Source organism: Rhipicephalus microplus, chromosome 1, assembly GCF_043290135.1.
Source record: "Rhipicephalus microplus isolate Deutch F79 chromosome 1, USDA_Rmic, whole genome shotgun sequence".
Classification (NCBI taxonomy): Eukaryota; Metazoa; Arthropoda; class Arachnida; order Ixodida; family Ixodidae; genus Rhipicephalus; species Rhipicephalus microplus.
Genome location: NC_134700.1, coordinates 1,380,548 through 1,404,118, shown reverse-complemented (window position 1 = coordinate 1,404,118; position 23,571 = coordinate 1,380,548).

The following is a 23,571-nucleotide window of genomic DNA, read 5'->3' as shown; positions in this document are numbered from 1 at the left end:
CGTCGTAATCTTGTAGAAAACATTGTAAAGTAGCGAATAAAACGTTTTCTAACGATAGAAGTGCGAAGGTTAGGTTATTTTGAACTACGTAGCGTCGTGAAACCACCAAAAACGATGTCATCTAACGAGATAGTGTTGTTTTATTGCGAGTACGAAACTGCGATAGGTGAAATATTGTGAAAGCACACAAAATGGCATAAACTAGCCAGATACTGCGTCTTGTGTCGTTACAAGTGCGAAACTGCTTTATTGTGATATTCTCGTTAAAGCGCATGCAAGTATCGTGAAACCTTAAAGAACGATGTCAATTAGCGAGATACAGCGTTCTGTACTGTAATAAGTTGGTGAGAAACTGTGAGGTCAAGCAAACATCGTAATTGTGAACTAAACAGTGTAATTGAGCGTCTTTGGATACAAGTGCGAATGTTAGATTAGGTTAAGATATGAACCGTCGTAAAACCGCATTAAACAATGTCACTCAGTGAGATGCAGTGTTTTTCACCATTACAAGTCGGGAACTGCGGTATCTAATGTGAAAGCACTTGCAACCGTCGTTAGGTTAGGTTAGGTTAGGTTAGGTTAGGTTACGTTAGGTTAGGTTAGGTTAGGTTTGGTTAGGTTAGGTTAGGTTAGGTTAGGGTATGTTAGGTAAGGTTTGGTTAGGTTACGTTAGGTTAGCTTGGGTTAGGTAAGGTTAGGTTAGGTTAAGATATGAACCGCGCTAAAACCGCATTAAACAATGTCACTTAGTGAGATGCTGTGTTTTTCACCATTACAAGTCGGGAACTGCGATATCTAATGTGAAAGCGCATGAAACCGTCGTAATCTTGTAGAAAACATTGTAAAGTAGCGAATAAAACGTTTTCTAACGATAGAAGTGCGAAGGTTAGGTTAGTTTGAGCTAGGTAGCGTCGTGAAACCACCAAAAACGATGTCATCTAACGAGATAGTGTTGTTTTATTGCGAGTACGAAACTGGGATAGGTGAAATATTGGGAAAGCGCACAAAAAGGCATGAACTAGCCAGATACTGCGTCTTGTGCCGTTACAAGTGCGAAACTGCTTTATTGTGATATTCTCGTTAAAGCGCATGCAAGTATCGTGAAACCTTAAAGAACGATGTCATTTAGCGAGATACAGCGTTCTGTACTGTAATAAGTTGGTGAGAAACTGTGAGGTCAAGCAAATATCGTAATTGCGAACGAAACAGTGTAATTGAGCGTATTTAGATACAAGTGCGAATGTTAGGTTAGGTTGAGATATCAACCGTCGTAAAACCGCATTAAACAATGTCACTTAGTGAGATGCAGTGTTTTTCACCATTACAAGTCGGGAACTGCGATATCTAATGTGAAAGCGCTTGCAAACGTCGTTAGGTTAGGTTAGGTTAGGTTAGGTTAGGTTAGGTTACGTTAGGTTAGGTTAGGTTAGGTTTGGTTAGGTTAGGTTAGGTTAGGTTAGGTTATGTTAGGTAAGGTTTGGTTAGGTTAGATTAGGTTAGGTTGGGTTAGGTAAGGTTAGGTTAGGTTAAAATAGGTTAGGTTAGGTTAGGTTAGGTTAGGTTAAGATATGAACCGCGCTAAAACCGCATTAAACAATGTCACTTTGTGAGATGCTGTGTTTTTCACCATTATAAGTCGGGAACTTCGATATCTAATGTGAAAGCGCATGAAACCGTCGTAATCTTGTAAAAACATTGTAAAGTAGCGAATAAAACGTTTTCTAACGATAGAAGTGCGAAGGTTAGGTTAGTTTGAGCTACGTAGCGTCGTGAAACCACCAAAAACGATGTCATCTCACGAGATAGTGTTGTTTTATTGCGAGTACGAAACTGCGATAGGTGAAATATTGTGAAAGCACACAAAATGGCATAAACTAGCCAGATACTGCGTCTTGTGTCGTTACAAGTGCGAAACTGCTTTATTGTGATATTCTCGTTAAAGCGCATGCAAGTATCGTGAAACCTTAAAGAACGATGTCATTTAGCGAGATACAGCGTTCTGTACTGTAATAAGTTGGTGAGAAACTGTGAGGTCAAGCAAATATCGTAATTGTGAACGAAACAGTGTAATTGAGCGTCTTTGGATACAAGTGCGAATGTTAGGTTAGGTTGACATATCAACCGTCGTAAAACCGCATTAAACAATGTCACTTAGTGAGATGCAGTGTTTTTCACCATTAAAAGTGGGGAACTGCAATATCTAATGTGAAAGCGCATGAAACCGTCGTAATCTTGTAGAAAACATTGTAAAGTTGCGAGTAAAACGTTTTCTAACGATAGAAGTGCGAAGGTTAGCTTAGGTTAGGTTAGTTTAAGCTAGGTAGCGTCGTGAAACTACCAAAAACGACGTCATCTAACGAGATAGTGTTGTTTTATTGCGAGTATTAAACTGCGATAGGTGAAATGTTGTGAAAGCACACAAAACGGCATGAACAAGCCAAATACTGCGTGTTCTACCGTTACAAGTGCGAAACTGCTATATTGTGATATTCTCGTTAAAGCGCATGCAAGCATCGTGAAACCTTAAAGAACAATGTCATTTAGCGAGATACAGCGTTCTGTACTGCAATAAGTTGGTGAAAAACTGTGAGGTTATGCAAATATCGTAATTGTGAACGAAACAGTGTAATAGAGCGTTTTTCAATACAAGTACGAATGTTAGGTTAGGTTAAGATATGAACCGTCGTAAAACCGCATTAAACAATGTCACTTAGTGAGATGCAGTGTTTTTCACCATTACAAGTCGGGAACTGCGATATCTAATGTGAAAGCGCTTGCAAACGTCGTTAGGTGAGGTTAGGTTAGGTTAGGTTAGGTTACGTTAGGTTAGGTTAGGTTAGGTTAGGGTATGTTAGGTTAGGTTGGGTTAGGTTAGGTTAGGTTACGTTAGGTTAAGGTATGAACCGTCGTAAAACCGCATTAAACAATGTCACTTAGTGAGATGCAGTGTTTTTCAACTTTACAAGTTGGGAACTGCGATATCTAATGTGAAAGCGCATGAAACCGTCGTAATCTTGTAAAAAACATTGTAAAGTTGCGAGTAAAACGTTTTCTAACGATAGAAGTGCGAAGGTTAGGTTAGGTTAGGTTAGTTTAAGCTAGGTAGCGTCGTGAAACTACCAAAAACGACGTCATCTAACGAGATAGTGTTGTTTTATAGCGAGTATTAAACTGCCATAGGTGAAATGTGAAAGCACACAAAACGGCATGAACAAGCCAAATACTGCGTGTTCTACCGTTACAAGTGCGAAACTGCTATATTGTGATATTCTCGTTAAAGCGCATGCAAGCATCGTGAAACCTTAAAGAACGATGTCATTTAGCGAGATACAGCGTTCTGTACTGCAATAAGTTGGTGAAAAACTGTGAGGTTATGCAAATATCGTAATTGTGAACATAACAGTGTAATAGAGCGTTTTTAGATACAAGTGCGAATGTCAGGTTAGGTTAAGATATGAACCGTCGTAAAACCACATTAAACAATGTCACTTAGTGAGATGCAGTGTTTTTCACCATTACAAGTCGGGAACTGCGATATTTAATGTGAAAGCGCTTGCAAACGTCGTTAGGTTATGTTAGGTTAGGTTAGGTTAGGTTAGGTTAGGTTACGTTAGGTTAGGTTTGGTTAGGTTAGGTTACGTTAGGTTAGGTTAGGTTAGGTTAGGTTAGGTTAGATTAGGTTAGGTTGGGTTGAGTTGGGTTAGGTTGGGTTAGGTTAGGTTAGGTTAGGTTAAGATATGAACCGCGCTAAAACCGCATTAAACAATGTCACTTAGTAAGATGCTGTGTTTTTCACCATTACAAGTCGGGAACTGCGATATCTAATGTGAAAGCGCATGAAACCGTCGTAATCTTGTAGAAAACATTGTAAAGTAGCGAATAAAACGTTTTCTAACAATAGAAGTGCGAAGGTTAGGTTAGTTTGAGCTAGGTAGCGTCGTGAAACCACCAAAAACGATGTCATCTAACGAGATAGTGTTGTTTTATTGCGAGTACGAAACTGGGATAGGTGAAATATTGGGAAAGCGCACAAAAAGGCATGAACTAGCCAGATACTGCGTCTTGTGCCGTTACAAGTGCGAAACTGCTTTATTGTGATATTCTCGTTAAAGCGCATTCAAGTATCGTGAAACCTTAAAGAACGATGTCATTTAGCGAGATACAGCGTTCTGTACTGTAATAAGTTGGTGAGAAACTGAGGTCAAGCAAATATCGTAATTGCGAACGAAACAGTGTAATTGAGCGTATTTAGATACAAGTGCGAATGTTAGGTTAGGTTGAGATATCAACCGTCGTAAAACCGCATTAAACAATGTCACTTAGTGAGATGCAGTGTTTTTCACCATTACAAGTCGGGAACTGCGATATCTAATGTGAAAGCGCTTGCAAACGTCGTTAGGTTAGGTTAGGTTAGGTTAGGTTAGGTTTGGTTAGGTTAGGTTAGGTTAGGTTAGGTTATGTTAGGTAAGGTTTGGTTAGGTTAGATTAGGTTAGGTTGGGTTAGGTAAGGTTAGGTTAGGTTAAATTAGGTTAGGTTAGGTTAGGTTAGGTTAGGTTAAGATATGAACCGCGCTAAAACCGCATTAAACAATGTCACTTAGTGAGATGCTGTGTTTTTCACCATTACAAGTCGGGAACTGCGATATCTAATGTGAAAGCGCATGAAACCGTCGTAATCTTGTAAAAACATTGTAAAGTAGCGAATAAAACGTTTTCTAACGATAGAAGTGCGAAGGTTAGGTTAGTTTGAGCTACGTAGCGTCGTGAAACCACCAAAAACGATGTCATCTCACGAGATAGTGTTGTTTTATTGCGAGTACGAAACTGCGATAGGTGAAATATTGTGAAAGCACACAAAATGGCATAAACTAGCCAGATACTGCGTCTTGTGTCGTTACAAGTGCGAAACTGCTTTATTGTGATATTCTCGTTAAAGCGCATGCAAGTATCGTGAAACCTTAAAGAACGATGTCATTTAGCGAGATACAGCGTTCTGTACTGTAATAAGTTGGTGAGAAACTGTGAGGTCAAGCAAATATCGTAATTGTGAACTAAACAGTGTAATTGAGCGTCTTTGGATACAAGTGCGAATGTTAGATTAGGTTAAGATATGAACCGTCGTAAAACCGCATTAAACAATGTCACTCAGTGAGATGCAGTGTTTTTCACCATTACAAGTCGGGAACTGCGGTATCTAATGTGAAAGCACTTGCAACCGTCGTTAGGTTAGGTTAGGTTAGGTTAGGTTAGGTTACGTTAGGTTAGGTTAGGTTAGGTTTGGTTAGGTTAGGTTAGGTTAGGTTAGGGTATGTTAGGTAAGGTTTGGTTAGGTTAGGTTAGGTTAGGTTGGGTTAGGTAAGGTTAGGTTAGGTTAAGATATGAACCGCGCTAAAACCGCATTAAACAATGTCACTTAGTGAGATGCTGTGTTTTTCACCATTACAAGTCGGGAACTGCGATATCTAATGTGAAAGCGCATGAAACCGTCGTAATCTTGTAGAAAACATTGTAAAGTAGCGAATAAAACGTTTTCTAACGATAGAAGTGCGAAGGTTCGGTTAGTTTGAGCTAGGTAGCGTCGTGAAACCACCAAAAACGATGTCATCTAACGAGATAGTGTTGTTTTATTGCGAGTACGAAACTGCGATAGGTGAAATATTGTGAAAGCACACAAAATGGCATAAACTAGCCAGATACTGCGTCTTGTGTCGTTACAAGTGCGAAACTGCTTTATTGTGATATTCTCGTTAAAGCGCATGCAAGTATCGTGAAACCTTAAAGAACGATGTCATTTAGCGAGATACAGCGTTCTGTACTGTAATAAGTTGGTGAGAAACTGTGAGGTCAAGCAAATATCGTAATTGTGAACTAAACAGTGTAATTGAGCGTCTTTGGATACAAGTGCGAATGTTAGATTAGGTTAAGATATTGCCACGAGGAATTGTTAAGGCGCAGTACAACGCAGACGTTGTTAAAAGAGGAACGCTGACGGCATCGCTACGACTCATGAAGCCCGCCGGAAGGCACGAGCCGGCCCAGCCTGTGCACGAGCTGCTACCGAGCAGCGGAAAAGAAGAGAAGAGGAGGACGACGAGCGTTCGCTGCTTTCTCCCAGCTACTGTGTAGTTCTTTTGGCTTTGGGCACAAGTTCGCCCTTATTAAACCTTGTAAATAGGACGTCCCGGTTGTGAGGTTGTTATATCCGTTACATTTTCTGGTGGAGGTGCGGGGTACATGATTCCGAGCCCCACGCAAGAGCGAAGTCCAAGCACTGACCAGCCGCAACCAGTGGAGCTTACACCGGTGCACCAACGAGTCAGCCGCCGTATCCGAGGAGAGTTGCCAGAATTTGGGCCACTCCCTTCTGTATCAAGGGCATCGGTGACGGAGACAAGCGCCGCCACCACCATGACGAGCCAAGTTACGCCGGCACAACTCATCGTAAGCCAACCGGTCATCCCAAAGGTGTTTCATGGTGACCCATACGAGGACGCCGAAGACTGGTTAGAGCATTTCGAGAGAGTGGGAAATCTAAATCAGTGGAACGAGGAAGGCAAGCTGCGTAACGTCTACATTGCGTTGGAAGACTCTGCACGAGTGTGGTACGAAAACCACGAGGCATCTCTGACGTCGTGGCAAGAGTTTCGGCGGCAGCTACTGAGTACGTTCGCCAACAGTGATCGCCGGGAAAAGGCGGAAGCAGCTCTCCGCACACGGATTCAACGAACGAACGAAACTGTCGCGATGTACATCGAAGACATGTCCCGCCTTTTCAAGCGAGCTGATCCTGGCATGACGGAAGACAAGAAAGTGCGCCACCTCATGCACGGGGTAAAGCAAGAATTGTTCGCGGGACTCATCCGCAATCCGCCCCGTACTGTTGCTGAGTTTCGGTCGGAAGCAACAACCATCGAAACGACGCTTCAGCAGAGAGCCCGACAGTACAACCGCGACGTAGCCGGTGCATCCGCAGGAGTCTACTCAGCAGGCGTCGTGGATAATCTTGACACATTGCGCGAGCTCGTCCGGTCTGTTGTCAGGGAAGAATTAAGGAAACTGCAGTCACCTGATGTCACCCCCGAGCTGTCTCTTGCTGAAGTTGTCCGAGACGAAATTCGACAGGCCATGCGGGAGCCGCGGAGTGATGTGCCGGCGACACGACGGGCGGTAACGTACTCCGAGGTGCTCAGGCGACCTACTCTGCACTGTTCGCCGATCGAGACACCAAGTACTTATGTGCAGACAATGCGCAGCCCGCCTGAAATCGTAGAGGCAACACGCACTCCACCTCGTGCGAGAGAGATGATGCCACGGAAGAGCGATGTGTGGCGAGATGCCACACGTAGGCCCTTGTGTTTCCACTGTGGAGAGGCTGGCCACCTGTACCGATTCTGCCGATATCGTCAAGCTGGTCTTAGGGGATTCGCCATCAATGCACCGTGTCCGCGAAACGGCGAAAGACCTTCCGAGATTGAAGAATACCTATGCTCACGTCGGGAATTTGACCCGCCTCGTCGTCATCAACCACGCTCACCATCCCCTATGCGCTACCGCTCGTCTAGCCCACGTCCCTTCCCAAGCACGTCTAGGCAGCGTTCGCCTAGCCCAAATCCGGGAAACTGAAGAGGGCGACCTGTGGAGGCGAGGCCGCTGGCGACTTGGGATGTGAAGATCCTCCACTGCGGTACGAGCCTGATAACGACGACTGTTTCCAGGTAAAGGAGTGCAGTACAGAGAAAATTACTTCAGACTTGCCGTTGGTGATTGACGGACTAGAGCTCAATGCTTTGATCGATACTGGTGCGGATTATTCTGTGATAAGTTACGAATTAGCGAAGCGACTCAAGAAAGTTCTGACCGAATGGGGTGGACCTCAAGTACGTACTGCAGGTGGTCACCTCATAACCCCTTCCGGCCGATGTACCGCAAGGGTCATGATACGGGGCTTCACTTACGTCGGTGACTTTGTCGTCCTGCCTGTGTGCTCGAGGGAAGTGATACTGGGAATGGATTTCCTACAAGCTAATGGTGCGATTATCAATTTACAGAGGTCGAGCGTGTCCTTTTCGACGGAGCAAGCTTTAAAGGTAGCACGATCAGATGAACGATGTACCACTCCACTGCGCGTCGTCGACGATGATGTGACTGTACCGCCACGGAGCAGTATAATGGTTCTCGTGCATAATGATGCATTCAGCGACTACGAGGGTGTGGCGGAGAGCAACGTGGATGTTTTCTTGAAAAGAGGCGTTTGTGTGGCACGAGGGATTATCCAGCTGCGAAACGGGTGCACAGACATCCTCTTGACGAATTTCGGTAACGAATTCCAGCACATCGCAAAAGGGACGGCAATAGCGTTTCTTCATGAGTTCTGTGAAGTGACAGAAATATGCAGTCTTGAAACGACGTCACCGAATGTGAAACTTCCATCTGATGCCTGCGACACAATATACGTAAATCCTAATCTTTCAGAGATTCAACGTCAACAGCTATACGACCTCGTGCGGGAATTTGGCAGCTGTTTCTCCAACAGTTCAAAGGTACGGCGCACGAGCATTACAAAACACAGGATCATAACGGACGAGACAACCAGGCCGGTATGCCAGCACCCGTATCGTGTTTCCCCTAAGGAAAGGGAAGTCATCAAGAAGCAGGTACGAGAAATGCTTGAAGATGATGTTATCCAGCCTTCTAACAGCCCGTGGTCATCTCCCGTGGTGCTTGTCAAGAAGAAGGATAACACGCTACGGTTTTGTGTCGACTACAGGAAACTGAATGCTGTGACTAAACGGGATGTATATCCCCTTCCACGCATCGACGACACGTTAGATCGACTTCGGTGTGCCAAGTTCTTCTCATCACTAGATCTGAAAAGTGGATACTGGCAGATCGAGGTTGATGAACGTGATCGCGAAAAGACTGCTTTTGTTACCCCGGACGGACTTTACGAATTTAAGGCTCTCCCGTTTGGTCTCTGTTGTGCGCCGGCAACGTTCCAACGCATGATGGACACTGTGCTTTCCGGATTGAAGTGGCAGTGTTGCCTAGTGTACCTAGACGACGTGGTCATCTTCGCGGCTACATTTGAGGAGCACATCAAGCGCCTTCGGTCAGTGTTAGAGGCAATCCGTTCGGCAGATTTGACAATCAAGCCAGAGAAGTGCCGATTAGCTTTCGAAGAGCTTCGTTTTCTTGGGCATGTCGTCAGCGCCCAAGGTGTTCGCCCTGATCCTGATAAGACGGCCGCCGTCGCAAGGTTTCCGGTGCCAACAGACAAAAAGTCAGTACGGAGATTTCTAGGTCTATGTGCGTACTATAGACGATTTGTGAGAAATTTTTCAAAGATCGCAGAACCCTTAACGAGACTTACGAGAGAAGATGTGCCTTTCCAGTGGCAAAACGAGCAACAAAGCGCCTTCAACGAATTGAGAAAGAGGTTAGAAAACCCCCCGATTCTTTCTCACTTTGATGAGACAGCCGACACGGAAATACACACAGATGCCAGTAACATCGGCCTTGGATGCGTTCTAATACAGTGGCAGAAAGGTGAAGAAAAAGTGATAGCTTATGCCAGTCGGACTCTAACAAAAGCAGAGACAAACTATTCGGCCACGGAAAAAGAATGCCTTGCCGTCGTCTGGGCCATCAGTAAATTTCGGCCGTACCTATATGGTAGACCATTCAAGGCAGTCAGCGATCACCATGCGCTTTGCTGGCTGGCGAACATAAAGGAACCATCTGGACGACTAGCAAGGTGGAGCCTCAGACTGCAAGAATACGATATAACCGTCGTATACCGATCTGGCAAAAAACATACCGATGCCGACTGTTTGTCACGGGCTCCTACAGACACACCACTATCAGAAGAAGACGACTTTCCGTTCGTAGGAATTGTCGAGACCACTCAAATAGCCGAACTCCAACGTACAGACAAAGAATTACTCCCGCTTATCGAACACCTGCAAGGAATTGACGTACAAGTACCCCGTATATTTTCTCGAAGCCTCGCATTGTTCTGCCTCCGAGGTAACGTTCTCTACAAGAGAAACTTCAAGCCCAACCGCGAAAAGTTCCTGCTTGTCGTTCCAGCAACTATGCGACAAGAAATACTTCGAGCGTGTCACGATGAGCCCACATCTGGACATTTGGGTGTGACGCGAACGCTTGCAAGGATCAGTCTCCATTATTATTGGCCCAAGCTACTAGCTTCAGTGCAACACTACGTCAAAACATGCCGCGAGTGCCAAAGACGAAAAACACCACGTTCTAAACCAGCGGGCCTTCTACAACCTATAGATCCACCGAAAGCGCCTTTCCGCCAAGTTGGAATGGACCTCCTTGGACCCTTCCCGACATCTTTACTCGGCAAGAAATGGATCGTTGTGGCCACTGATTATTTAACTAGATACGCCGAAACAGACTCTTTGGAACGAGGAACGGCAGCAGAAGTGGCCCAATTCTTCGTACACAAAATAGTCCTGCGACATGGCGCTCCAACGGTTGTAATCACCGATCGCGGAACGGCTTTCACGGCGCAACTTTTGAAGTGCCTGCTCAACATGACTCACACTGTTCATAGGAAAACCACTGCATATCATCCTCAATGCAATGGCCTGACCGAACGCCTTAACAGAACTTTAGCGGACATGATATCCATGTATGTGGATGTCGAGCACAAAAAGTGGGACGAAATTTTACCATACGTCACTTTCGCCTACAATACGGCTGTGCAAGAGACCACCAAAATCACCCCATTTGAACTAGTTTACGGTCGTGCTGTTACCACAACACTGGATGCTATGTTACCAATAGACCAAGATGACTACCCCCCCGATCTTGACGACTTTCTACAAAGAGCGGAAGAAGCCCGCCAGTTAGCAAGATACCGAATACGCCACCAACACCGCATCGATGCCGACCGCTACAACCGAGGAAGACTTGACACGCGATATGACGTTGGCGACAAAGTGTGGATATGGACTCCAGTACGACGACGAGGCCTCTCCGAAAAACTCATTTCACGGTATTTTGGCCCCTACGAGATCGTACAGCGACACAATGACCTCGTCTACGAAGTCAAGCCTGCAGGCCACCTGCATTCGAGGCGACGCAATCCCACGGAGCGTGTACACATTGTACGGATGAAACCGTACTACGACCGATTCCAAACCTAGCCACCCCAATACCTTGACGTACTGCAACCTCATTTTTACAAACTTGCACACAAAAAAAAAAAAAAAAAAAACAGCCTCATCGCAAGCATCGGGGCGATGCCGCTTGAGAGGGGGGATAATGCCACGAGGAATTGTTAAGGCGCAGTACAACGCAGACGTTGTTAAAAGAGGAACGCTGACGGCATCGCTACGACTCATGAAGCCCGCCGGAAGGCACGAGCCGGCCCAGCCTGTGCACGAGCTGCTACCGAGCAGCGGAAAAGAAGAGAAGAGGAGGACGACGAGCGTTCGCTGCTTTCTCCCAGCTACTGTGTAGTTCTTTTGGCTTTGGGCACAAGTTCGCCCTTATTAAACCTTGTAAATAGGACGTCCCGGTTGTGAGGTTGTTATATCCGTTACAATATGAACCGTCGTAAAACCGCATTAAACAATGTCACTCAGTGAGATGCAGTGTTTTTCACCATTACAAGTCGGGAACTGCGGTATCTAATGTGAAAGCACTTGCAACCGTCGTTAGGTTAGGTTAGGTTAGGTTAGGTTAGGTTACGTTAGGTTAGGTTAGGTTAGGTTTGGTTAGGTTAGGTTAGGTTAGGTTAGGGTATGTTAGGTAAGGTTTGGTTAGGTTACGTTAGGTTAGCTTGGGTTAGGTAAGGTTAGGTTAGGTTAAGATATGAACCGCGCTAAAACCGCATTAAACAATGTCACTTAGTGAGATGCTGTGTTTTTCACCATTACAAGTCGGGAACTGCGATATCTAATGTGAAAGCGCATGAAACCGTCGTAATCTTGTAGAAAACATTGTAAAGTAGCGAATAAAACGTTTTCTAACGATAGAAGTGCGAAGGTTCGGTTAGTTTGAGCTAGGTAGCGTCGTGAAACTACCAAAAACGACGTCATCTAACGAGATAGTGTTGTTTTATTGCGAGTATTAAACTGCGATAGGTGAAATGTCGTGAAAGCACACAAAACGGCATGAACAAGCCAAATACTGCGTGTTCTACTGTTACAAGTGCGAAACTGCTATATTGTGATATTCTCGGTAAAGCGCATGCAAGTATCGTGAAACCTTAAAGAACGATGTCATTTAGCGAGATACAGCGTTCTGTACTGTAATAAGTTGGTGAGAAACTGTGAGGTCAAGCAAATATCGTAATTGTGAACGAAACAGTGTAATTGAGCGTCTTTAGATACAAGTGCGAATGTTAGGTTAGGTTGATATATCAACCTTCGTAAAATCGCATTAAACAATGTCACTTAGTAAGATGTAGTGTTTTTCAACATTACAAGTCGGGAACTACGATATCTAATGTGATAGCGCATGAAACCGTCGTAATCTTGTAAAAAACATTGTAAAGTTGCGAGTAAAACGTTTTCTAACGATAGAAGTGCGAAGGTTAGGTTAGGTTAGGTTAGTTTAAGCTAGGTAGCGTCGTGAAACTACCAAAAACGACGTCATCTAACGAGATAGTGTTGTTTTATAGCGAGTATTAAACTGCCATAGGTGAAATGTTGTGAAAGCACACAAAACGGCATGAACAAGCCAAATACTGCGTGTTCTACCGTTACAAGTGCGAAACTGCTATATTGTGATATTCTCGTTAAAGCGCATGCAAGCATCGTGAAACCTTAAAGAACGATGTCATTTAGCGAGATACAGCGTTCTGTACTGCAATAAGTTGGTGAAAAACTGTGAGGTTATGCAAATATCGTAATTGTGAACATAACAGTGTAATAGAGCGTTTTTAGATACAAGTGCGAATGTCAGGTTAGGTTAAGATATGAACCGTCGTAAAACCACATTAAACAATGTCACTTAGTGAGATGCAGTGTTTTTCACCATTACAAGTCGGGAACTGCGATATTTAATGTGAAAGCGCTTGCAAACGTCGTTAGGTTATGTTAGGTTAGGTTAGGTTAGGTTAGGTTAGGTTACGTTAGGTTAGGTTAGGTTAGGTTAGGTTACGTTAGGTTAGGTTAGGTTAGGTTAGGTTAGGTTAGATTAGGTTAGGTTGGGTTGAGTTGGGTTAGGTTGGGTTAGGTTAGGTTAGGTTAGGTTAAGATATGAACCGCGCTAAAACCGCATTAAACAATGTCACTTAGTAAGATGCTGTGTTTTTCACCATTACAAGTCGGGAACTGCGATATCTAATGTGAAAGCGCATGAAACCGTCGTAATCTTGTAGAAAACATTGTAAAGTAGCGAATAAAACATTTTCTAACAATAGAAGTGCGAAGGTTAGGTTAGTTTGAGCTAGGTAGCGTCGTGAAACCACCAAAAACGATGTCATCTAACGAGATAGTGTTGTTTTATTGCGAGTACGAAACTGGGATAGGTGAAATATTGGGAAAGCGCACAAAAAGGCATGAACTAGCCAGATACTGCGTCTTGTGCCGTTACAAGTGCGAAACTGCTTTATTGTGATATTCTCGTTAAAGCGCATGCAAGTATCGTGAAACCTTAAAGAACGATGTCATTTAGCGAGATACAGCGTTCTGTACTGTAATAAGTTGGTGAGAAACTGTGAGGTCAAGCAAATATCGTAATTGCGAACGAAACAGTGTAATTGAGCGTATTTAGATACAAGTGCGAATGTTAGGTTAGGTTGAGATATCAACCGTCGTAAAACCGCATTAAACAATGTCACTTAGTGAGATGCAGTGTTTTTCACCATTACAAGTCGGGAACTGCGATATCTAATGTGAAAGCGCTTGCAAACGTCGTTAGGTTAGGTTAGGTTAGGTTAGGTTAGGTTAGGTTAGGTTACGTTAGGTTAGGTTAGGTTAGGTTTGGTTAGGTTAGGTTAGGTTAGGTTAGGTTATGTTAGGTAAGGTTTGGTTAGGTTAGATTAGGTTAGGTTGGGTTAGGTAAGGTTAGGTTAGGTTAAAATAGGTTAGGTTAGGTTAGGTTAGGTTAGGTTAAGATATGAACCGCGCTAAAACCGCATTAAACAATGTCACTTTGTGAGATGCTGTGTTTTTCACCATTATAAGTCGGGAACTTCGATATCTAATGTGAAAGCGCATGAAACCGTCGTAATCTTGTAAAAACATTGTAAAGTAGCGAATAAAACGTTTTCTAACGATAGAAGTGCGAAGGTTAGGTTAGTTTGAGCTACGTAGCGTCGTGAAACCACCAAAAACGATGTCATCTCACGAGATAGTGTTGTTTTATTGCGAGTACGAAACTGCGATAGGTGAAATATTGTGAAAGCACACAAAATGGCATAAACTAGCCAGATACTGCGTCTTGTGTCGTTACAAGTGCGAAACTGCTTTATTGTGATATTCTCGTTAAAGCGCATGCAAGTATCGTGAAACCTTAAAGAACGATGTCATTTAGCGAGATACAGCGTTCTGTACTGTAATAAGTTGGTGAGAAACTGTGAGGTCAAGCAAATATCGTAATTGTGAACGAAACAGTGTAATTGAGCGTCTTTGGATACAAGTGCGAATGTTAGGTTAGGTTGACATATCAACCGTCGTAAAACCGCATTAAACAATGTCACTTAGTGAGATGCAGTGTTTTTCACCATTAAAAGTGGGGAACTGCAATATCTAATGTGAAAGCGCATGAAACCGTCGTAATCTTGTAGAAAACATTGTAAAGTTGCGAGTAAAACGTTTTCTAACGATAGAAGTGCGAAGGTTAGCTTAGGTTAGGTTAGTTTAAGCTAGGTAGCGTCGTGAAACTACCAAAAACGACGTCATCTAACGAGATAGTGTTGTTTTATTGCGAGTATTAAACTGCGATAGGTGAAATGTTGTGAAAGCACACAAAACGGCATGAACAAGCCAAATACTGCGTGTTCTACCGTTACAAGTGCGAAACTGCTATATTGTGATATTCTCGTTAAAGCGCATGCAAGCATCGTGAAACCTTAAAGAACAATGTCATTTAGCGAGATACAGCGTTCTGTACTGCAATAAGTTGGTGAAAAACTGTGAGGTTATGCAAATATCGTAATTGTGAACGAAACAGTGTAATAGAGCGTTTTTCAATACAAGTACGAATGTTAGGTTAGGTTAAGATATGAACCGTCGTAAAACCGCATTAAACAATGTCACTTAGTGAGATGCAGTGTTTTTCACCATTACAAGTCGGGAACTGCGATATCTAATGTGAAAGCGCTTGCAAAAGTCGTTAGGTGAGGTTAGGTTAGGTTAGGTTAGGTTACGTTAGGTTAGGTTAGGTTAGGTTAGGGTATGTTAGGTTAGGTTGGGTTAGGTTAGGTTAGGTTACGTTAGGTTAAGGTATGAACCGTCGTAAAACCGCATTAAACAATGTCACTTAGTGAGATGCAGTGTTTTTCAACTTTACAAGTTGGGAACTGCGATATCTAATGTGAAAGCGCATGAAACCGTCGTAATCTTGTAAAAAACATTGTAAAGTTGCGAGTAAAACGTTTTCTAACGATAGAAGTGCGAAGGTTAGGTTAGGTTAGGTTAGTTTAAGCTAGGTAGCGTCGTGAAACTACCAAAAACGACGTCATCTAACGAGATAGTGTTGTTTTATAGCGAGTATTAAACTGCCATAGGTGAAATGTGAAAGCACACAAAACGGCATGAACAAGCCAAATACTGCGTGTTCTACCGTTACAAGTGCGAAACTGCTATATTGTGATATTCTCGTTAAAGCGCATGCAAGCATCGTGAAACCTTAAAGAACGATGTCATTTAGCGAGATACAGCGTTCTGTACTGCAATAAGTTGGTGAAAAACTGTGAGGTTATGCAAATATCGTAATTGTGAACATAACAGTGTAATAGAGCGTTTTTAGATACAAGTGCGAATGTCAGGTTAGGTTAAGATATGAACCGTCGTAAAACCACATTAAACAATGTCACTTAGTGAGATGCAGTGTTTTTCACCATTACAAGTCGGGAACTGCGATATTTAATGTGAAAGCGCTTGCAAACGTCGTTAGGTTATGTTAGGTTAGGTTAGGTTAGGTTAGGTTAGGTTACGTTAGGTTAGGTTTGGTTAGGTTAGGTTACGTTAGGTTAGGTTAGGTTAGGTTAGGTTAGGTTAGATTAGGTTAGGTTGGGTTGAGTTGGGTTAGGTTGGGTTAGGTTAGGTTAGGTTAGGTTAAGATATGAACCGCGCTAAAACCGCATTAAACAATGTCACTTAGTAAGATGCTGTGTTTTTCACCATTACAAGTCGGGAACTGCGATATCTAATGTGAAAGCGCATGAAACCGTCGTAATCTTGTAGAAAACATTGTAAAGTAGCGAATAAAACGTTTTCTAACAATAGAAGTGCGAAGGTTAGGTTAGTTTGAGCTAGGTAGCGTCGTGAAACCACCAAAAACGATGTCATCTAACGAGATAGTGTTGTTTTATTGCGAGTACGAAACTGGGATAGGTGAAATATTGGGAAAGCGCACAAAAAGGCATGAACTAGCCAGATACTGCGTCTTGTGCCGTTACAAGTGCGAAACTGCTTTATTGTGATATTCTCGTTAAAGCGCATTCAAGTATCGTGAAACCTTAAAGAACGATGTCATTTAGCGAGATACAGCGTTCTGTACTGTAATAAGTTGGTGAGAAACTGAGGTCAAGCAAATATCGTAATTGCGAACGAAACAGTGTAATTGAGCGTATTTAGATACAAGTGCGAATGTTAGGTTAGGTTGAGATATCAACCGTCGTAAAACCGCATTAAACAATGTCACTTAGTGAGATGCAGTGTTTTTCACCATTACAAGTCGGGAACTGCGATATCTAATGTGAAAGCGCTTGCAAACGTCGTTAGGTTAGGTTAGGTTAGGTTAGGTTAGGTTTGGTTAGGTTAGGTTAGGTTAGGTTAGGTTATGTTAGGTAAGGTTTGGTTAGGTTAGATTAGGTTAGGTTGGGTTAGGTAAGGTTAGGTTAGGTTAAATTAGGTTAGGTTAGGTTAGGTTAGGTTAGGTTAAGATATGAACCGCGCTAAAACCGCATTAAACAATGTCACTTAGTGAGATGCTGTGTTTTTCACCATTACAAGTCGGGAACTGCGATATCTAATGTGAAAGCGCATGAAACCGTCGTAATCTTGTAAAAACATTGTAAAGTAGCGAATAAAACGTTTTCTAACGATAGAAGTGCGAAGGTTAGGTTAGTTTGAGCTACGTAGCGTCGTGAAACCACCAAAAACGATGTCATCTCACGAGATAGTGTTGTTTTATTGCGAGTACGAAACTGCGATAGGTGAAATATTGTGAAAGCACACAAAATGGCATAAACTAGCCAGATACTGCGTCTTGTGTCGTTACAAGTGCGAAACTGCTTTATTGTGATATTCTCGTTAAAGCGCATGCAAGTATCGTGAAACCTTAAAGAACGATGTCATTTAGCGAGATACAGCGTTCTGTACTGTAATAAGTTGGTGAGAAACTGTGAGGTCAAGCAAATATCGTAATTGTGAACTAAACAGTGTAATTGAGCGTCTTTGGATACAAGTGCGAATGTTAGATTAGGTTAAGATATGAACCGTCGTAAAACCGCATTAAACAATGTCACTCAGTGAGATGCAGTGTTTTTCACCATTACAAGTCGGGAACTGCGGTATCTAATGTGAAAGCACTTGCAACCGTCGTTAGGTTAGGTTAGGTTAGGTTAGGTTAGGTTACGTTAGGTTAGGTTAGGTTAGGTTTGGTTAGGTTAGGTTAGGTTAGGTTAGGGTATGTTAGGTAAGGTTTGGTTAGGTTAGGTTAGGTTAGGTTGGGTTAGGTAAGGTTAGGTTAGGTTAAGATATGAACCGCGCTAAAACCGCATTAAACAATGTCACTTAGTGAGATGCTGTGTTTTACCATTACAAGTCGGGAACTGCGATATCTAATGTGAAAGCGCATGAAACCGTCGTAATCTTGTAGAAAACATTGTAAAGTAGCGAATAAAACGTTTTCTAACGATAGAAGTGCGAAGGTTGGGTTAGTTTGAGCTAGGTAGCGCCGTGAAACCACCAAAAACGATGTCATCTAACGAGATAGTGTTGTTTTATTGCGAGTACGAAACTGCGATAGGTGAAATATTGTGAAAGCACACAAAATGGCATAAACTAGCCAGATACTGCGTCTTGTGTCGTTACAAGTGCGAAACTGCTTTATTGTGATATTCTCGTTAAAGCGCATGCAAGTATCGTGAAACCTTAAAGAACGATGTCATTTAGCGAGATACAGCGTTCTGTACTGTAATAAGTTGGTGAGAAACTGTGAGGTCAAGCAAATATCGTAATTGTGAACGAAACAGTGTAATTGAGCGTCTTTGGATACAAGTGCGAATGTTAGGTTAGGTTAAGATATGAACCGTCGTAAAACCGCATTAAACAATGTCACTCAGTGAGATGCAGTGTTTTTCACCATTACTAGTCGGGAACTGCGGTATCTAATGTGAAAGCGCTTGCAACCGTCGTTAGGTTAGGTTAGGTTAGGTTAGGTTAGGTTACGTTAGGTTAGGTTAGGTTAGGTTAGGTTATGTTAGGTAAGGTTTGGTTAGGTTAGATTAGGTTAGGTTGGGTTAGGTAAGGTTAGGTTAGGTTAAATTAGGTTAGGTTAGGTTAGGTTAGGTTAAGATATGAACCGCGCTAAAACCGCATTAAACAATGTCACTTAGTGAGATGCTGTGTTTTTCACCATTACAAGTCGGGAACTGCGATATCTAATGTGAAAGCGCATGAAACCGTCGTAATCTTGTAGAAAACATTGTAAAGTAGCGAATAAAACGTTTTCTAACAATAGAAGTGCGAAGGTTAGGTTAGTTTGAGCTAGGTAGCATCGTGAAACCACCAAAAACGATGTCATCTAACGAGATAGTGTTGTTTTATTGCGAGTACGAAACTGGGATAGGTGAAATATTGGGAAAGCGCACAAAAAGGCATGAACTAGCCAGATACTGCGTCTTGTGCCGTTACAAGTGCGAAACTGCTTTATTGTGATATTCTCGTTAAAGCGCATGCAAGTATCGTGAAACCTTAAAGAACGATGTCATTTAGCGAGATACAGCGTTCTGTACTGTAATAAGTTGGTGAGAAACTGTGAGGTCAAGCAAATATCGTAATTGCGAACGAAACAGTGTAATTGAGCGTATTTAGATACAAGTGCGAATGTTAGGTTAGGTTGAGATATCAACCGTCGTAAAACCGCATTAAACAATGTCACTTAGTGAGATGCAGTGTTTTTCACCATTACAAGTCGGGAACTGCGATATCTAATGTGAAAGCGCTTGCAAACGTCGTTAGGTTAGGTTAGGTTAGGTTAGGTTAGGTTAGGTTAGGTTACGTTAGGTTAGGTTAGGTTAGGTTTGGTTAGGTTAGGTTAGGTTAGGTTAGGTTATGTTAGGTAAGGTTTGGTTAGGTTAGATTAGGTTAGGTTGGGTTAGGTAAGGTTAGGTTAGGTTAAAATAGGTTAGGTTAGGTTAGGTTAGGTTAGGTTAAGATATGAACCGCGCTAAAACCGCATTAAACAATGTCACTTTGTGAGATGCTGTGTTTTTCACCATTATAAGTCGGGAACTGCGATATCTAATGTGAAAGCGCATGAAACCGTCGTAATCTTGTAAAAACATTGTAAAGTAGCGAATAAAACGTTTTCTAACGATAGAAGTGCGAAGGTTAGGTTAGTTTGAGCTACGTAGCGTCGTGAAACCACCAAAAACGATGTCATCTCACGAGATAGTGTTGTTTTATTGCGAGTACGAAACTGCGATAGGTGAAATATTGTGAAAGCACACAAAATGGCATAAACTAGCCAGATACTGCGTCTTGTGTCGTTACAAGTGCGAAACTGCTTTATTGTGATATTCTCGTTAAAGCGCATGCAAGTATCGTGAAACCTTAAAGAACGATGTCATTTAGCGAGATACAGCGTTCTGTACTGTAATAAGTTGGTGAGAAACTGTGAGGTCAAGCAAATATCGTAATTGTGAACGAAACAGTGTAATTGAGCGTCTTTGGATACAAGTGCGAATGTTAGGTTAGGTTGACATATCAACCGTCGTAAAACCGCATTAAACAATGTCACTTAGTGAGATGCAGTGTTTTTCACCATTAAAAGTGGGGAACTGCAATATCTAATGTGAAAGCGCATGAAACCGTCGTAATCTTGTAGAAAACATTGTAAAGTTGCGAGTAAAACGTTTTCTAACGATAGAAGTGCGAAGGTTAGCTTAGGTTAGGTTAGTTTAAGCTAGGTAGCGTCGTGAAACTACCAAAAACGACGTCATCTAACGAGATAGTGTTGTTTTATTGCGAGTATTAAACTGCGATAGGTGAAATGTTGTGAAAGCACACAAAACGGCATGAACAAGCCAAATACTGCGTGTTCTACCGTTACAAGTGCGAAACTGCTATATTGTGATATTCTCGTTAAAGCGCATGCAAGCATCGTGAAACCTTAAAGAACAATGTCATTTAGCGAGATACAGCGTTCTGTACTGCAATAAGTTGGTGAAAAACTGTGAGGTTATGCAAATATCGTAATTGTGAACGAAACAGTGTAATAGAGCGTTTTTCAATACAAGTACGAATGTTAGCTTAGGTTAAGATATGAACCGTCGTAAAACCGCATTAAACAATGTCACTTAGTGAGATGCAGTGTTTTTCACCATTACAAGTCGGGAACTGCGATATCTAATGTGAAAGCGCTTGCAAACGTCGTTAGGTGAGGTTAGGTTAGGTTAGGTTAGGATAACAAGGCGATCGGCATCGTCCGCTTGGTGGCGGTGGACACTACGGCTGGCTTCAAAAAGCGCCCCCGGACCTACCGGCGTTTGCAGTTCGGCAGCGGTGCACATTGCACACGTAACTAAAAGATATCTGTCTTTCCAGGTGAGGCTTGCTGTTTTTCTGTTTGTGTTGCCAAACGTGAAACGTGTGCACTGCTGCCGAGCGAAAACTGCCCTGCCCAGACTTTGGATCTGTTGTTTATTGTGAATAGTGTACGTTTTTAGATATTATGACTAAAAAGCAGGTTGACGATCTGCGGAGTGAATTAGCCGCTGAGTTACATGAAATTAAGGATACATTGAATGAACTTAAAGGACTGAGGCCTGATATTCAGGAACTCAAGCTTATAAGAGAGGATTTGCAAAAAATTCTGCTTGAAAACAAGGAACTGAAGTCACAAAATGCAAAGCTGACGCGCAGGCTGGAGGAGCTAGAGCAATACCAGCGATCAAACAATCTAGAAATCAAGGGCATACCTCTTGACAGTGAACCAATATCAGTGGTAACAAAAATTGGCGAACTGATAAAAGAGGACATTGAAAAGCATGACATAGACGTCTGCCACAGAGTTCCTACTGCTAGGCATGACCAGTCCAACATTATTGTTCGTTTTGTCCGCCGAGACAAAAGGAATGCAATTCTTGCTAAATCAAAGAAGACGAGACTAGACACAAAAATGCTTGGATTCGACAAGCAGAATCCAGTGTTCATCAATGAGCATTTGACGAAAGAAGCTAAGCAGCTGCTCGGAGCTGCCATCAGAAAGAAAAGAGCTGTTAACTGGAAATTTGTGTGGACAGCTGGCGGAAAGATTTTCGCACGGCGAAATGAAACCGCACCTGTGCTTCGCCTAATCTGTTTGGATGATGTTGATAAAATGGTCGAGTGAATGCCACAGTCTAGCTGAACACAATTTTGTGCACTAATTACTGACATACATGGCTAATTCCGGTCTCAACTGCTGTACTTATCACGATTATGACTCGTTTAATATTTCTGTTTCTAAGTTAAATCCAAATAAGTTCATGGCAGCCTTGCATTTAAACCTACGAAGTATTAGAGACAAAGGAGATGACCTGCGAGAATTTCTTGAAAATATGGACATTAGCTTCAATGTGTTGATGTTTACTGAGACATGGCTAACGCAAAGTGAAAAGCCGCCTCAATTAGAAGGGTACACATACCAAGGCATCACACGTACTAATGGGCGTGGTGGCGGCGTGGCTATGTATCTTAGAGAACATCTGCAATACGAAGTGATTTCAAGTTTCACCACTACTAACGAACATATAGAATGTCTTACGGTATGTTTGAAATCTTTTTATGTATGTGTCATATATCGGCCCCCAAACGGAAATAAGACGCCATTCTTTGAATTCACTGATGAACTATTAAACTATCTAACTAACACTGGTTCAAAGTTTCTGATAATGGGTGACTTGAATATCAACATGCTGGGAAATGACACTAATGCGCGTGAACTTAAGCGAACTCTATATGCTTATGGCTGTGAAAATTTTATCAATCTAGCCACTCGTATTACAGCGGATAGCGCGACGTTGCTAGATGTCGCCATTACAAATGCACCTGGCACAAGTAGCTATGCTGGCCTCTTATCAGTGGACATAAGTGATCATTTGCCGATATTTTGTTTCTTGCCAATGACAAATGATAAAAGCATAAAAATGGGCGTGTGCACATATCGGAATATAAACCCGAATTCTTTAGCTCATTTCCGCTCTCTGATCCAAAAGACAAACTGGGAACCGATTTTCCAGCAAAGTGATGTAAATAAAGCATATAACAATTTCTATGCCAGTTTCATGTCATGCTACGAGCTAGCCTTTCCTATTAAGACAACTAAGCGTACCCGGAAGAAAAAGATTAGAAAGCCATGGATTACGCGGGCACTTTTAAATAAGATTGCCGCTAAAAATAACATGTGTCATTCTTTCGTTAAGACGCGTGACCCACAAAAGTTTGCTGAGTACAAAAAATATCGAAATAAGCTCAATGCAGAACTTAGATATGCTAAAATCTGTTATTATGAGAATTTGTTCTCCCAAGTAGCAAATGACAAAAAGAAGTTCTGGCAGGCGGTTAACAATCTTGCTCAAAGAAAGAATGACGCAGCGCCAATAGTTGTAACTACAAATCAAGGCATCCTAAATGATGACGAAGCCGCTAATATGTTAAACCACCAATTCATTCGTAGTGGAGAGTACAGTTCGACTGTGCGCTATGAACATCCAAGTGTAGATGCGTATAAAAAAAAAACCAGTTCAAGTAATTCTATTGTACTGGCACCAGCTACGGAGCACGAACTGGCAAACATCATGCGTAACCTAAAAAACAATGCAGCTGCAGGCTACGACGATATCAAACCAGCTGCCGTGAAATATGTAATGGATATAATTTGCAGTCCTTTAACCCACGTCATTAACTGCATGCTCGAACAGGGTGTGTTCCCAGAAGCACTCAAGCTGGCTAGAGTGTGCCCGGTGCACAAAGGTGGCACAGACTACACTTTTAATAATTACCGCCCTATATCGGTATTACCAGTCATGTCAAAGATTTTTGAGACAGTCATAAACGTTCGCGTTGATGGTTTTGTTCAAAAGTACTCTATTATGTCTGACGTGCAATATGGGTTTCGAAAAAAAAGATCCTGTGAAGAAGCATTACTTTCTATAAA